A 15,411-nucleotide genomic window follows, 5' to 3' on the forward strand; every position below is an offset into this window, starting at 1 on the left:
CTTGGCCAGGAGTTTGCTATGGGGAATGGTGTCAAAGGCCTTGCTGAGGTCCAGGTAGACTACATCCACAGCCTGCCCACATCCACCAGGCGGGTCATCTGATCATAGAAGGAGATCAGGTTGGTCACGCAGGACCTGCCCTTCCTAAACCCATGCTGGCTGGGCCTGATCCCTTGGCTATCCTCTAAGTGCTGTGTGATTGCACTCAGGATGACCTGTTCCACAATCTTTCCTGGTACTGAGGTCAGGCTGACAGGCCTGTAATTCCCTGGCTCATCCAACCAGCCCTTCTTGTGGATGGGTACCACGTTGGCCAGCTTCCAGTCATCTGGGATCTCTCCAGTGAGCCAGGACTGATGAAAAATGATGGAGAGTAGCTTGGCCAGCTCATCTGCCAGCTCTCTCAGCACCCTAGGATGGATCCCATCTGGTCCCATGGACTTGTGGGGGTCCAAGCTGCTGAGGAGAGCTCCGATCACTTGCTCATGGAACACAGGGAAACTATGCAGCTCCCTGGCTCCTTCTGCCAGCTCTGCAGGCCAGCTGTCTGGTAGACATTCTGTCCTGCTAGTAAAAATTGAGGCAAAGAAGGTGTTAAGTACCTCTGCCTTTTCCTCATCCTGTGATACAACATTTCCCTCCATGTCAACCAAAGAGTGGAGGTTGTCCCTGCCCTTCCTCTTGCTATTAATATATTTATAGAAGGACTTTTTGTTGTCCTTCACAGCAGAGGCCAGTTTAAGTTCCAAATGTGCTTTTGCCTCCCTAATTTTCTTCCTACATGCCCTAGCAACATCCTTAAACATTCCATGGGTTGCCTCACCTTTCTTCCAAAGGTGATACACCCTCTTTTTTTCCCTTAGTTCTATTAAAAGTTCATTACCCATCCAGGCTGGCCGTCTGCCCCGGCGGCTCATCTTCCGGCACATTGGCACAGCCTGTTCCTGCGCCTTCATCAGTTCTCTCTTGAAGCAGGTCCAGCCCTCCCAGACCCCTTTATTTTTAAGGGCTTTCTCCCAAGGAACCCTCTGAATTATTTCCTTGAGCAACCTGAAGTCTGCCCTCCGGAAGTCCAGAGTGGAGGTCTTCTTGCTGCCCCTCTTAGTTTGACCGAATACCGAAAATACAATTATCTCGTGGTTGCTGGCCCCTAAACACCCTCTGACCCACCAGCCTTTCCCTCTTGGTGAAGAGGAAGTCAAGCAGTGCCTTACCCCTGGTAGGTTCACACAGCACCTGGGATAAGAAGCTGTCCTCCATGCACTCTAAGAACTTCCTAGACTGTCTCCTCTCTGCTTTGTTGAGATCCCAGCAGATGTCGGGCAGGTTGAAGTCACCCATGAGAACGAGGTCAGGCGATCCTGAGGCAGCCCTAAGCTGCCTATAGAATGCTTCAGCAACATCTTCCTTCTGGTTGGGTGGTCTATAACAGATTCCAACCAGGATGTCTGCCCTGCCGGTCTTCCCTCTAATTCTTGCTCACAAGCGTTCAACCTGATCATCCCTAATCTCCATCTCAATGGCATCTAGTGCCTCCCTGATGTACAGGACCACCCCTCCACCCCTTCTTCCTTGCCTGTCTCTTCTGAAAAGCCTGTAGCCATCAATTGCAGCACTCCAGTCATGTGAGTTTTCCCACCACATCTCTGTGATGGCAACCGCATCATAACTTTCCTGCCGCAACAAGGCTTCCAGCTCCTCTTGTTTGTTACCCAAGCTTCGTGCATTAGTGTACATGCACTGCAGCTGGGCTGCTGGTTTCACCTCTGGCTCTATCTTATCACCTCCAGACTCCTGCCTGGGGGGACTGGTTTCAGCCCCTTCCCCCTTCGAAACTAGTTTCAAGTCCTCTCAATGATACCTGCCAATTCCCTTCCCAGAATCTTTTTACCTTTGGGGGACAGGCCATTCTCATACGCTGTGACCTTTCCCCTCCTCTGCGACAGATGTACTCCATATGTTGGCAGCTGACCTGGTGCAGTAGAAAGTTCTCCAAGATCAAAACCCCCAAAATTCTTTTGACTGCACCAGCCTCTAAGCCACTTGTTGACTATAGCTGCTGACCTGTTCCTTATGGTATTCCCTCCTGCAACTAAGGGTATTGATGAAATAATTATTTGTGTGCCTGACCCCTCAACCAGGTCTCCCAGGGCTCTTAAGTCATTTTTGATAGCCCTGGGAGTTCTGGTTGCAACATCATCATTCCCTAACTGCATAACTAGTAAGTGATAGTAGTAAGGGATAGATATATTAGAGCTAGATGATGTCTGAAATGAGTATTTTTGACACTTCCTTTTTCAAGAGAGTCAAATGGATGTGAGGAAGAAAATCTTGTGTCACTCAAATTCTATATTTCTGGTTTTATGATAAGCAAGCAGGACTGTGAGCCTTATGCATGGAATTCTAAGTTTCACCACGCCCATTTGAATTGCAGCAACATAGAAACTGCAGCTTCATCTCACTGATAGACTTCACCCAACCATAGCCAAACTTGGCTCTTCCAAATTTCCTCTCAAATTCAAGGCAATAATCCATAAAATGTTTTAAAAGGAAGAAAAAAAAAAAGAAAAAAATCCTAATTACATGCAACATTGGACTAAGACACTGAACTCCAACAAGATACTACCTTCTCAGACACAATGCACAAATGTGAAGGTTGGTATGTAAGTCCTGCTTTAAGTCTTTGGAGGGACAATAAGATAATTGGCCAACCACCTAATACTAGATTTTAATGTAATTCAATTTGAAAGCAATTTATAAGCTTTTTTCACTGAAATTGTAGATATTAAATGCCTCTCAGAGGAAAACATGAAACCTAACAGGAGAAAAAAAAACACAAAACAACCAAAAAGCAAACAAACAAATCCCACAAAAACCCCAAGGCTCTTAAGAAACCTGTCTCTCCCATGAGTTACTCACTGGCATCCTCTGGATTGTGTCAAGATCAAAACTTCAGATTTTATAACACAGTATTATTGCATTTTCTTCTACCTACAGCCATTTTTATAGTCAAAGTGGTGTACCACAGAACAGTCCAGTATGTTATACTATATCCAAAAGGTTCTTTCATTTAAAGAGGTTGCATTTGCATTAATTTGTTCTCAGAGAGATTATTATTTATAAAACAGCACTATTGTTATTTATACTTGCATCATGACAACACTCAAGAGCTCTCAATACAGCTACTGATTATACCCAATTTTAAAAAAAAGATAATTAGAAAAGGCTGCATTCAGCCAATATTCATTTTATCCATTTAGAATTTAAATGTCTAGATGGCTTATATCACCTAGGCACTCATGGTGCAAACCAATTAATCTGAATTTATTAATTTTAAAGTTATATATTTAGTCTGAGCTAATTATCTAGACTTTGTCTCTACTTAATAGGAAGGGACAGGTACCTTAAGAGGATGATTAATTTTTTTTTTTTTAAGATTGGTATAATTAAATTTTGAAAGTGATGGTCATGATCTTTTTCCACACGCTGGAAGGAGAGCCCAAAAATCTAGTTTAGACTAAATCTATACAAAAAGAATTAAATAGTAACACCACCCCTCACCCCCCCAAGAAAACCCCTATGTATTAAAAACAACTACTACATTTTTCAATTAATATAATGTGGTCTACCAACCTCAGTCATGTAACAGTTTCTAACTCTGTAATTCCACTGAAATCTGAGAACTAGCTGCAAAATTGTGAGTTTTCTCCAAGTGATGCATTTAAGTATTTTCCCTTTTCAGACTATACAGCAATCTTTTATTACTCTCAAACAAAAGATAGTCAATCTAAGAATGACTACATCAAAGAGCACAGATAATTTTATAGGAATATTTGTAATTCTCTGACTGATGCAAGCTGTAGCCACCTCTGTATTCAGGTTACAATTGTCTCTTCAGACAAAGAAGCTTTCTAACAAAAGTTCTGATGGAATAGAGATTGTAGGAGAAAGATTGTTTTCAGATATCTTTAGAAGACTATAGGGAAGATTTGCCTTTGCTCGAATTAGAGAGGGCTATGTTTTGTCTTTGAGGGTAATGTAAACACCTTGTAACTTAAGGAGAGAAGCTGGGCAGAATCTGGTTGGATGTGTTAAAATATTCTTTTGTTGTTTTGACCTATTGTATGCCTTAATTACACATATGCCAGTAGAAAATGACCAACTGAGATGTGACACATTTGCCTTCTGATAGACTGTGTAACTTTGCTGTATAACGTAATAAATGTCTTCACCTGCTTACATCTTGTCCTGAAAGCATGCTCGAGGTAATTAAAAACATCTATACTATTACAAGAGATTAAATTCCTCACTGTAACTCAAGCCAGATGAGATTTCATAGGAGCTGCTGTCAGAAATGACTAATCAACAGATTGGAAGCTCAGCCTCACTATCGTTCACAGCCTTGTCCCTGCTGTCCTCTTGCCTAAGGGCTGCACACACACAGGTATGGTGAAGGCACATTATGCCCAAATACTGAATCTTGTCCCAGTATGTGGACAAGTTCCCCTCCTTCATGAAGGAGACACTAGGCCGGCAGGGACCCCTGCACGCACCCATCGCCTGAGATGCTCCTGCAAACACCAAGTATAGGCAGAATTTTAGCTTCACACTTTCTATAGGCTGAAGCCAGTTGTTTACAAGAGTGCCCACTGGTCAAACCCAGCCTCTAGGAACCTATAAGTATTACCCCAGTTGGTAAACAAGTTGCCCCCTCTTTCACTTTCTCTCCTTGCTGGAGGGGACAATGCTCGTGCTATAGCCTCTGCCATTAAGCTCATAGCTGTTAGTTCTTCTCTCTCATACATGCAAGCATACTGGAAGCCTCTGCACAACAAGAAGCAGCCCGTATCCAGGCAGGCCCGTTGAGCCTCAGCTCTGAGAATTATCTCCAGAGGGAGGACCTTCACTGAGCCCGAGAAGCCCAGCATCGTTACAGCCAGTCACACCGACCGGGAGAGCCCACCGTGCCTCCAAAGGACTGGGTCCCCGAAGGTAAAATCTGCCCAGCTGCCGGGGAGAAAGGACTTGACCAAGTCTGGTAGTCTGCACATATGCATAACCCCGCTATCGTGAGTGAGGAGCCGCCACGCTGAGCCCTGTAAACCTCAGGGAAATCCAGAGCACCGTTCGTGCCTATACTCCTCCAAGCCCGGGACCTCTCTGAGAGTCCCGCTGCTCCTTTAAGCTAAATAGACGGGAAGCCACTGCTCTACGCAGCCGCATTTCTTCCCGTAGGCTGTTTACATCAGCCCCGAGACCCGTTGTAGCCAGGCCAACCCCTGCCGGGTCTTTCCCGCCTGCAGCCATGCCCCATCAGAAGCCTCCGAGCCTGCCTATCGGGAACTATCGCCCCGCCCTGCCGTGCGAGCCGACTCTGAGGGCCGACCCCGTTCTACCAGCCCCACGGGCCGACCTCACCAGGACTGCTGCCTAACGTCTGGAGGGAACTTGCCGAGTCCTGTGAAGGGAACCTGCTTACTAGCTAAGCCTAAGTTCCATTTCCTCTCCACTGCCGCAGAGAGAGACAAGCCACCCAGCGCCGCCGTGCAGACCAGCCTAGGAAACAATCCAGCGACAGAACTCAACCTTGCTACAAACAACAGCTACAAAGTATCTCCCACGTGCTTTCCACTCGCTAGAATTCAGTTCAAAGCATCCGCGTCTAGCAGTAACCTGCGACACATAGAAACATTGCTGTATGTAGTTAGAAGCCACCCGCGTTCTGTCGAGTCGCCATCTAGTGGCCAAGCGGCGGAACTGCACCCTTCGTTATATAAATATAGAACTGATTCTGTAAATACTTCCAATCGAGTTCTAATTATAATACTAAGCCACTTATAGAATGTATGTCATGAACGTTAGAAAAGACCAGTCTTGAACTCAGACAGTTCGTGTCAGCTCTGCAATGGACTTACTACAGAACAGAACTAATTCCATGAGCCAAGCCGGTGGCACCTTGGGAAAAAATATTTAGAAAAGGGAAAAAATAAATGAGGGGGAAAGAACACAGAAAGAAGGGTTGGAGAGGGCAGAGAGGAAGAGGAGGGAACAACAAGGCAAGAGTAGCAGGAGGTGCTTCACTCTGCAGCAAGCAGGCTATGGAGGGCCCCCATTACAGGATAGTGAAAAAAAGCAACAAGGAGTGGCAGAGGGAAATGGCTAAGCACTGACTTGGTCGTCCTTCACCATCCATTGCCTCACTGAAGGGACTGAGAGCAACCTACAACAATAACACAGTAGGAGGAGATGTCTGGAGTAACAGTGTGGTGACTAGAAGTGTGAAGGAGAGGCATCTGAAGCTAAGCCGGGAAAAGTGGGAGGAAAGCAGTTTCTCCTGCATATTTAAATGTTTGTCCTTTTTGGTGTTTCCCAATACCCCAATCAGTAACTAAATATTTTTGCCACTTGGCATAAATTGAATTAAATTCCCCAAGTTGTTCTGCACATGTTAGTAAGTGATTTATCTGTCTTTATTTCAACTTGTGAGGCTCCTCACTCTTATTCCTCCTCTCCCCCATCTCATTGGAGAGGGGACAGAAGGAAGTGAGGAAGACTGTGGGGGTATTTGGCTGTTAGAACCAGCCAACCCACCGCACTTAACAGGAATGAATGGATCCAATAGCAAATTACTTTCATTCACCTGCATTAGCCAAAAGTTTCTTTGCTGTGATCCAATCCATCCAGAGTCTAAATGTATGCCTTTTATCAGGGATAGAAATGGAAAAGCTTTTTAAGTAAAAAATAATTCAAGATCAGCTGATTTAATGATGGTGCTGGTCTAAGGAAGCCACAAGACAATAAAGTAATAGCTTCTTCTTCCTCTTTGTTTTGCACAAGAGATATTTGAATTAAGTAAATGCAATCACTTATTGAAAACCAAATTTCTTTACCATTTCTAAAACAATTTTTTTTTTTGTTACTTCTGTCATACAATTAATATTCAGAGAATGGTATGTCTTCACTCAGTTAGTAGTAATGAATGTGTTTCATGAAAAATTATGTTAAAAGATTAATAAAATCATATAAACATAGAATTGTTTTGGTTGGAAAAGGCCTTTAAAATCATTGAGACCCACTGTTATTTAACTACCATGTCTGGCGCTAAACCATGTCCCTCAACACCACATCTATATTCTTTTTGAACACCTCCAGGGATGGGATTCAACCATCTCCCCAGGGTGTGTATTCTAATGTTTAATAACTCTTTCAGTTAAGAAGTTTGTCCTGATCTCTAAGCTGATTCATTTTTTGTGCAATTATAGGCCATTTCCTCTTGTTGTATCACTTGTTGCTAGGGAAAAGAGACCAACACCCACCAATGTCACAATTTAAAAACTAAATTGTTCTCTACTTTTACATGTAGAAAAATAGCCTGTTTAACATTTGCAAGGTGAAAACAAATAACTTTTATTATTCTTTTGGGCATGAAGATATCTTTACTATGTTATTTTGGACACGGTTAGGATTATCTCTCAAAGCTCCCATGTTTATAAACCTGATGCAAAACTAGCACAAAATGAACAGAATTATCCATTTTTAATTTCTATTTTGCTCCAGTTAATATGGGGATGGGGGGAGGCACAAGCTTCAGAAACATATATACATAAATATATGGAAAATACTAAGGTAGTAAGCCATTTTCTATCCAGTTCTAATGCAGAGATACTCCACTAACATTATTCACTGTAAACACTAAAAGTACAAAATAGTTTTAAAATCAAACACAATTATTGGAAACAAAAGACATGGATCAGGAAATTAGGAGATCTTCCAAACCAGGAAAATAATTATCCTGAACAGAATACTTGCACAATTATTAAAAGGAATGTGACCTGCATAATGATTATATAACTGCCTGACTGCAAATTACATAGATCAAAATCTAAAAAATGCAACTCAAAGGGCAAAGACACATACAAAATAAGTCTCTACACTGGCCAACTTTTTATCCCAAAGATTTAATAATTTGTTTATTTCAGTAAGTTTACAGAGGAATATCTGACTTACCCCCCCATAACAAGAAAAAAAATAAAAATTGTGAATATACTTAGTGAAGCAAAATGTTTGAAGGAGAGAACATAAACATCAGAGGATTAGGCAACAATTAGAATTCAAGTCTTAAAATGCAGGATATCTTAAACAGCAAATAATTCAAAGACTAAAAATATCTGCCTAAAATACAGTAAGAGGCTAACAGAAAAGTAACTTGGACAGACAGTGAAGAAATGCACACAAGCCACAAGTTGTCCAGGTTCCTTCTGCCCCGTAGTAGAAAACTCTTGCTCTTTTCCTTGCCCTTCCCCTTCTCTTCTTTTTTAAATCTCTCTCTTTCTCTCTTTCACAGGGACTCTAGGAAATTTGTTAATTCTTGTTGTTGTATCAGAACACGTAGGAGCTAAGAGGCAAAATCCCAACATAACAAAATAAATGAAAATTATCATTAGTTCAAGACTACAGGAATTCACTTAATTTTGTATTTTGTACTTTCATATCTTATTTTGTATAACATTTAAAAACATATAAAATGTATTCCAAAACAGTATTTTGTGGCACACCAGTATTAGCTTCCTTTTAGCTTTTGTATAGCTTCTCAACAATAGTTTAAGAAATTAAATTTTCATTCATGCTGTCCCTGCAGGTACAACAAAATGTTTTGTTTTTAAAGGCTGGACCCTATTCATCGGTGAAAGAGAAGATTTTACTCCTTCTGTCCAACATGCATTTTCTGGAATTAATACTTTATTCCTTTTATTGGACTACTTCTATCATAGACAACACATCCTGAGGTCTACTATAATAACTTATATGAACTGGAGACATGAGACCTCTTATGAAGTTATGACTAATCTATGCCAACAGCTTCTAATTTTTGTCATGATAATTGCCAGTCCTGTCTGCAGTGCAGAATACATACATCACCAAAACAGAACAAACAATCAAAAAAAGTAGATAAAGTAGCCTTGTAGTTTACTGACTTTTGAGTTCTACTTCAATACATTTTGTAACACTAGGGATTTCTGGGATTCCTGCACAAAGCATGTTTGCATACAACATCATACAACCACCACTGCCTAGTTTCAGACAACATCAGAAGAAAACAGAACTATTTGAGATCTGTGTCTTAAGATTTCCTTATGAGTATGGTTGATGGAATGATTCGTTAGCATGACAAAAAAAAATTAGATCATTTTTACATTATTACCTTTTAATTTAAAACTTTTGGTTAGGTTAGAATAGAATAGAATAGAATTCCAGGTTGGAATGCAAAAAATCCAAGATCATCACTGTGTACTTGAACCAGTCCATATTTTTATGCCTACAGCACAGAGTGTCATAACCACAGTCTTTCAGCACTTAACAAACAATCCAACTCAAATGTCTGGTCTTCCTCCTATGCCTCTTCTCACACTAAATTATTTCATTCCTCCTCATCTCCAAAATTCCTCTCATACAATCAAGATACCTCACAAACTCTTCGGTAATTCTAATCTTTCTAAACCATGCCCTAAGCTATTCCACATCCCTTTCTACACAAGAATCCCATATTAATATGCCATAATTATGAACTCAGACTTGAATACCTCTTGGATGCAGCTTTTCAATGCCTCCAATTCTGCTTGCCCAGGTACTGCTATTATCACTGCCACTCTACCATTGCTGTTTCGATGCTGCTGGGTCTCTCTCCTTGTCTCCTCTGTAACTCCTTTCCCTAGGAGGCAGTCTACAGTGCTTCCTATTGGGTCTTCTGGTATTAAAATAGCTTCAGCTGCTGGTCTGACTGGGGTGTAACACCTCAAAACAAGCCTGAACTTCCTAAAATCCACCTACAGAGAACCCTAAGGGCAGAAGCAAAATACATGTTTCTGAGAAAACAGGATGTATGGAATCCATATTATTAGTGAGTCATTACAAAACTGCATAACTAACAATATGTGTGGTTAGATTCTGTTCAACATTTGTTTTGGTCAAATAGTCTTCTCCTCACTACTCTTTGTTTCAGTGTGGTTGCCCAAATGTAGTCAAGCCTGGCAGATAGAGACTATTCAGAAGTGATTATTTTTCCCTTATTTTTTTCTCTTTCTCTATTATTCCTTGCATTCCCATTTTGGTGATTCCTCTTAAGAGATACTGTCTTCTCAGTAGCTGCTAATCCCTAGTTAGCAGGTTGGATGTGTATGATATTACAAAGGAAGATAGTAGATTTAATACCACTTGAAATGTTACAGTTAAATCTTGCAGACTTCCACTTTTGAATCAAATGGATTTTGTCAGGTTACATACACTGCACACAAACCAGACACTTCAAAACTACAAGCTTATTTCAGAAACTAACTCCCTCCACTACTATTTAACAATTCATATCCATTTGATTCTTGAAACAGGGTCTGTAATCAAAAGTACACTTTTGTCATTACTTTTTAAACAAACAGAGCTTAAATGGCATGAGAAAAAACACCACTGCAAAGACGGAAGATGTTCTAGCTCACACACACCCTGCTTTATTTTCATTTCAAACTGTTTTCACAATTTAAGTGTAGTTTATACACTTTTTAACTCGCTGCAGGTAGGGAATGATTTACTCTATTGCAATACCTAATAATAAAATGCATTTTGTTACAAAATAAATTGCCACTAGTTGATAATAATTGATAGTAACCTTACAGACAAGAGTAAACAGACAGTATTAGCATTCTTTTATGCTTTTTTTTCTTATGTAAAATATATTGCATTCAGCTAAAGAATAAAAGAATTCACTATATTGCTTCTCATCATTGCAAATTTCCTGTCATGAAGAATTTACTTTGAGCTGTGCAAGAATATTAGTTCCAGTTACATAGGACATCAATGTTTGCAATGAAATCACATATATATAACACACTTAAGAGCAGGAGGGGCATTTTACCTTGCAGCACAGAATCGTTCCAGTTCCTGCCTCTAGTTTGCAAACAAGATGGCTGCACAGTTACTATCGGGTAAAAGGTACAAAGTCCAATCATGTGAACTGAAACACAAAGGTGGTGGAGAAGGACAACACTGAAAAAGACAACTTCTTGTTACACAACACTGACAATATTCCTTCATAAGACACTACTTCACTAGTAGCAAACAATCTCCACGTGTTTTCAGAATGCTTATAAGCACACACCTAATTAAGAAACTAGTGCATTAAAACACCATTTTAACCATAATTTCAATCAGTTTTTCAAAAGTTTCCACTGTATGCACAGAACAATTTAGTAATTCTCTCTACAGCATAGTCCATCCCACTCTGCTCACTACACATTATCTTAGAAACAGTATGTGTTCCCAGAAAGTTACTGTTCCTAGTAAGTCCAAGGACGCCAATATGAAAAATCAGTTATAGAACTTTTCATGTTTACACATTATCCTCCCCCCTCTACTCCAATCTATGTATTTTCCACATGGAAACTTGAGCAGGAATAGGAATACGCATATCCAAACATGTGCCACAACTGATGTCAGTGAAACTTAACAGAATTCAAGCCTTGAATTTGAATATTTTTTTTTCTTTTCTTCCAAGACAAAATATTGAAGTTAACAATGACTGAGAGAACTCAAACTGAACCAGTGTTTTTGAATAACTGTCTAAACATAAGGTTTGAAATATGTTTTTCTGCAGTTCAAGAAATCAGTACAGCTTCTTCAAAGCTTTTGTTCTCCATTTTTTCCCTCTCTACCATAAACAATTTTGAAACATTAAATTGCCAACCTTTACCTATCTCAAATACAAATAGGAAATGCTAGCTCCACCTTAAGCCTTTGAAATACTCTGCACCTATTATCTTGTAGTTACTGAAAGCAGTAACAAGTGAAAATTTACAAAAATGTTGTCAAGCTCCTTAAAATAATTAGCTAGTTTTAAATCTCCAATATTTTTAGATAAATCATATTTTAGAAGGCACTGAAAAAGATCCTTCATACAGACATAAGAGTAACCGATGATATGCAGAATCCATAAGCAAAACACAAAAACCCTTTTACTTCAAGCTTCCTATGTACATACTCTCCAACTCTTCAAAGATGTATATTTATTTACAATAAATTTTATTAAAACAAATTATTATTAAACATTAATTAAAAAACTTGTAATCTTGTAAATTAGAAGACAGTAATGATACAAGGATATGTATGCCAAAATATAGAAAGATTGAACACTTCTCTGTGCTGAGTAACATGACAATTCGAGGCATTTCATATGGAAAACCAAAATGCAGTATAAAAACTTCTATTCATTCTAATGAAAACAGTATGCAAAAAATTATAATGAATTAATGAGTGAAAAAACTAGTATCTTTCCCCTTTCCTACCCAAATCTGAGCAGTGAATGAAGACTGAACTTGGGGCGGGGGGGAATGGGCAGGAATTTGATTGGATTTCTTCATGTTTGAGTAGTGCTAAAGTGACAAATACTCAAGGACTTCAAAACATAAGTAGGACAGAAGATTGAAATGCTAACAAGGAGGTTTCATTTAGGCTATGGTAAATAGAATACATTACCCAATAATGTATTCTCTAATGCTATGGTACAGATCTATGTTGCTTAATGAATTACCAGTGGATTGTTTTTTTTGTGTTTGGTTTTGGTGGGGTTTGTTTGCTTGGTTGGAGGTTTTTGTTTGTTTTTCGCCCCACATGAATACTTTGTTTTTCTCTTTCATAATTTGTTACAAACTTTTAAAAGATACTGTGGTCTCCTGGTGACCAACTGGCATATGGTATCTGCTTACCTTTGAACATCCATGGTTCAACTCATCAAATTGGTAGAGGAAATTATGTTTTAAATACTATTTGGGAACAGGAGGAGATAGAAGGATGCACAACTGGACTTACTGGAATCTAATGGAAAGGCAGAACTGGAGTGAGGCAGACCTTTTGTCTCAGTTCATCAGGCCACCAACCATTCATCTACCAGGTACAGTACATGGACCTTTGTAAAATCAAAACATGATACACTGCTGTGTTAAACTGCATGAATATTGGTGCATGTCTTAATGTGCTTATGCTTCCACATAAATCTGATAATACAAACTTGAATTTAACAGGAGTTTAAATGAAATACACCGATAACAGAGCTAAAAATGGACAAGGGATATTTGTTAACTTTTATTCTAAAAAAATCCATAGAATTTAACTAATTTCAGAAGATGTGTTTGAAAGTCACAGATATCCAGAATTGAAGACAGAGCCCTACCATTCCTAGGCACTTTGTACCAATTGGATTACTGGATGTTAAAGGATTTTTTTTTTTTCTGTAACAAATCTTCAACTAAAAAAACCCAAATGTTTAAACTTCATTCATTCTTTGTCTTAGTTATAAAAAAGTAGTGATAAGTTTCACTCTAAAAATTCCATAGCGATATAGTCATCTTGCAGGATGTAGGAGAACCTTGATACAAACTTTAGAAACCTGTGGATTGCAGAGGATGTAGTTCTGAGGAAGGCTTTTATGTAGGGAACACGGTCTGTGACATGGTCAAATGATTAGGGTATTTTTTTTCATCTTTGTGCTGAATTTAGTGAAAAGTTATCTATAGCAGTTTAGCTAGAACAACATATTGGCTATGCCATGTAAGAATAAGGATCCAGGTTTTGCAGTCACTAAACCATAGTTTTTGATTATCAAATAATAATTGTTTGAATTACCTCAAGTCACAAAGAGAACAAGATCTTTAAAGAAACATGGGCTTGAACAAACAAGAAAAATATGTTTTATTGGATTTACCAGAAAATGTACTTTATTTCCTGGACGTGACGAAGTCAGAAAAAGCAGGTGAACATACAGGTCCCCATGCTTTGTCAGGATCTTCAAAAAGCAAGCAATCATTCAGCTAAATACATTTAAAAATTGCAAGTAGGCAAGTTTTTACTGTATTTCCACCAACTTTAAGAAGTTTTTGTGGAGACTCCATCCCAGAAGACACTGGGTAGAGTCTCTTCTAGAGTTTCAGTGACAAGAGTAATATCGACTGAATGAAGCTCTGTGCTTCGTGAAGCACATAGGCTTGCCTCAAATCTCTCCAATTGAACAACACAGACTCATCCTATCTCATTTCAAGACCACAACACAAGGAGGCTAGTCTCCGGATAGCACATCCTACTTAATAGGGATATATAGCCATGCTAATATTAGAAGTCTTGCTAATAAATTTTGGAAAATTGGTTTAGTATTATTTTTATAGATGAGGGCATAATTTTTGGTCTAAAAAGGAAAATGTCACTGAAAACACTGGGACTAGGCTGTCAAATCTAGTCATTAATATAATACTCATTCCCTATTGCTTGTAGCAGCCACTAATACATACAGCATTTTTGAAACGGTGATAAAACAATTCATTGTGTAATACAGCTTCTTGAAGATGACTGCTTCATCAGGCTTGCAAGATAATTTTTCTTACTTAAAGATGAGGAAAAATCTTTCAAACTCTCTTCCACTGAAGTACAATAGTGACTATTCTTAATTAGTGAGGATACACTTAGAAATTATCCATAAAGTAAATTTCAATTGGACAAGAGGCAAAAAACATTTTTAGCTTTCAGCTTGGTACAAAAGGGGAAGAACCTGAGTAAGCATCAGTAGTGAGAAATATTTGTAAGAATTACAAATCATTCAAGAGTGAACAAAATAAAACTATGCCAAATGGTAATTCAGTCTTTACGTTAATCCAAAAGCATGCTGCATCTGGGACTAAAAAAAGTCTGTCCACAAAACATGGATTTCCTATTTGTCAATTATAAAACTCACAGCTATAAACTTGCATGTGTGGTGGACTTCTTTAAGGATCAACTAGAATTCTCAAGAGCAATCAAACTGCTAAACTAGTAAGTTTTGAGGAAAAGTTAAAGGAATGAAATTTGTTAAATGAATAAACAAAAGTAGAACAACCAAGTAACATGGGATATCCTAGTAGGAAGAGATTCACTGAAAGACTTAGAAAATTTTACACATAATGTCTAGACAGACATTTTAAACATTAACAAGTCTGTCTCAAAGAACTTGAGATCTTGAACATCTCTTGTGGTCTTACCTGTATATAAGCACTTGAAATAAAAAGGTAAGAATTTTTCACTCCTGCTGTGTCACTGTGAGCAGTCATTCACCTTACAGAGGCACAATGTTTGAAATGCACTTAGGAGGTGAAGCTAGCTGGCTTAGGAAAAAAAGTAACAAAACAATTAGGGTCTCACTGGCTTGACAGCACCAACATTACAATGTTTCCTTCTAGGTATCTCTCTATCAGTATTTACAAAGGGTGTTTCTTGGTTTACGAATGTTTTATGAAAACAAGTACCAGTTATTGACCTTCTGCTGAGGGTATTTTAGTTCAAGGCATAAAACAAAATAAAGGCTACATAATTTTCTCATATATTTTGTTACAACACACTGCATCT

At 38.9% G+C, this 15,411-nt stretch overlaps 1 protein-coding gene across 4 annotated transcripts in view; it reads right to left on the reverse strand.

Annotated features, from left to right (window-relative positions):
* STS (steroid sulfatase) overlaps positions 1 to 15,411 on the reverse strand; it is a 145,989-nt gene that overhangs the window by 126,405 nt on the left and 4,173 nt on the right. For 3 of the 4 annotated variants that reach the window (XM_054164909.1, XM_054164910.1, XM_009899399.2), the window contains exon 1: positions 10,904 to 11,129. The exons of the other annotated variant lie outside the window; for it this stretch is intronic. The gene's annotated coding sequence lies outside the window, so the exon portion shown is untranslated. Of the gene's footprint in view, positions 1 to 10,903; positions 11,130 to 15,411 lie in introns of those variants that run through there. 4 annotated transcript variants of the gene reach the window in all.

The sequence above is a fragment of the Dryobates pubescens genome, chromosome 10 (genome assembly GCF_014839835.1).
Source record: "Dryobates pubescens isolate bDryPub1 chromosome 10, bDryPub1.pri, whole genome shotgun sequence".
Lineage (NCBI taxonomy): Eukaryota > Metazoa > Chordata > Aves > Piciformes > Picidae > Dryobates > Dryobates pubescens.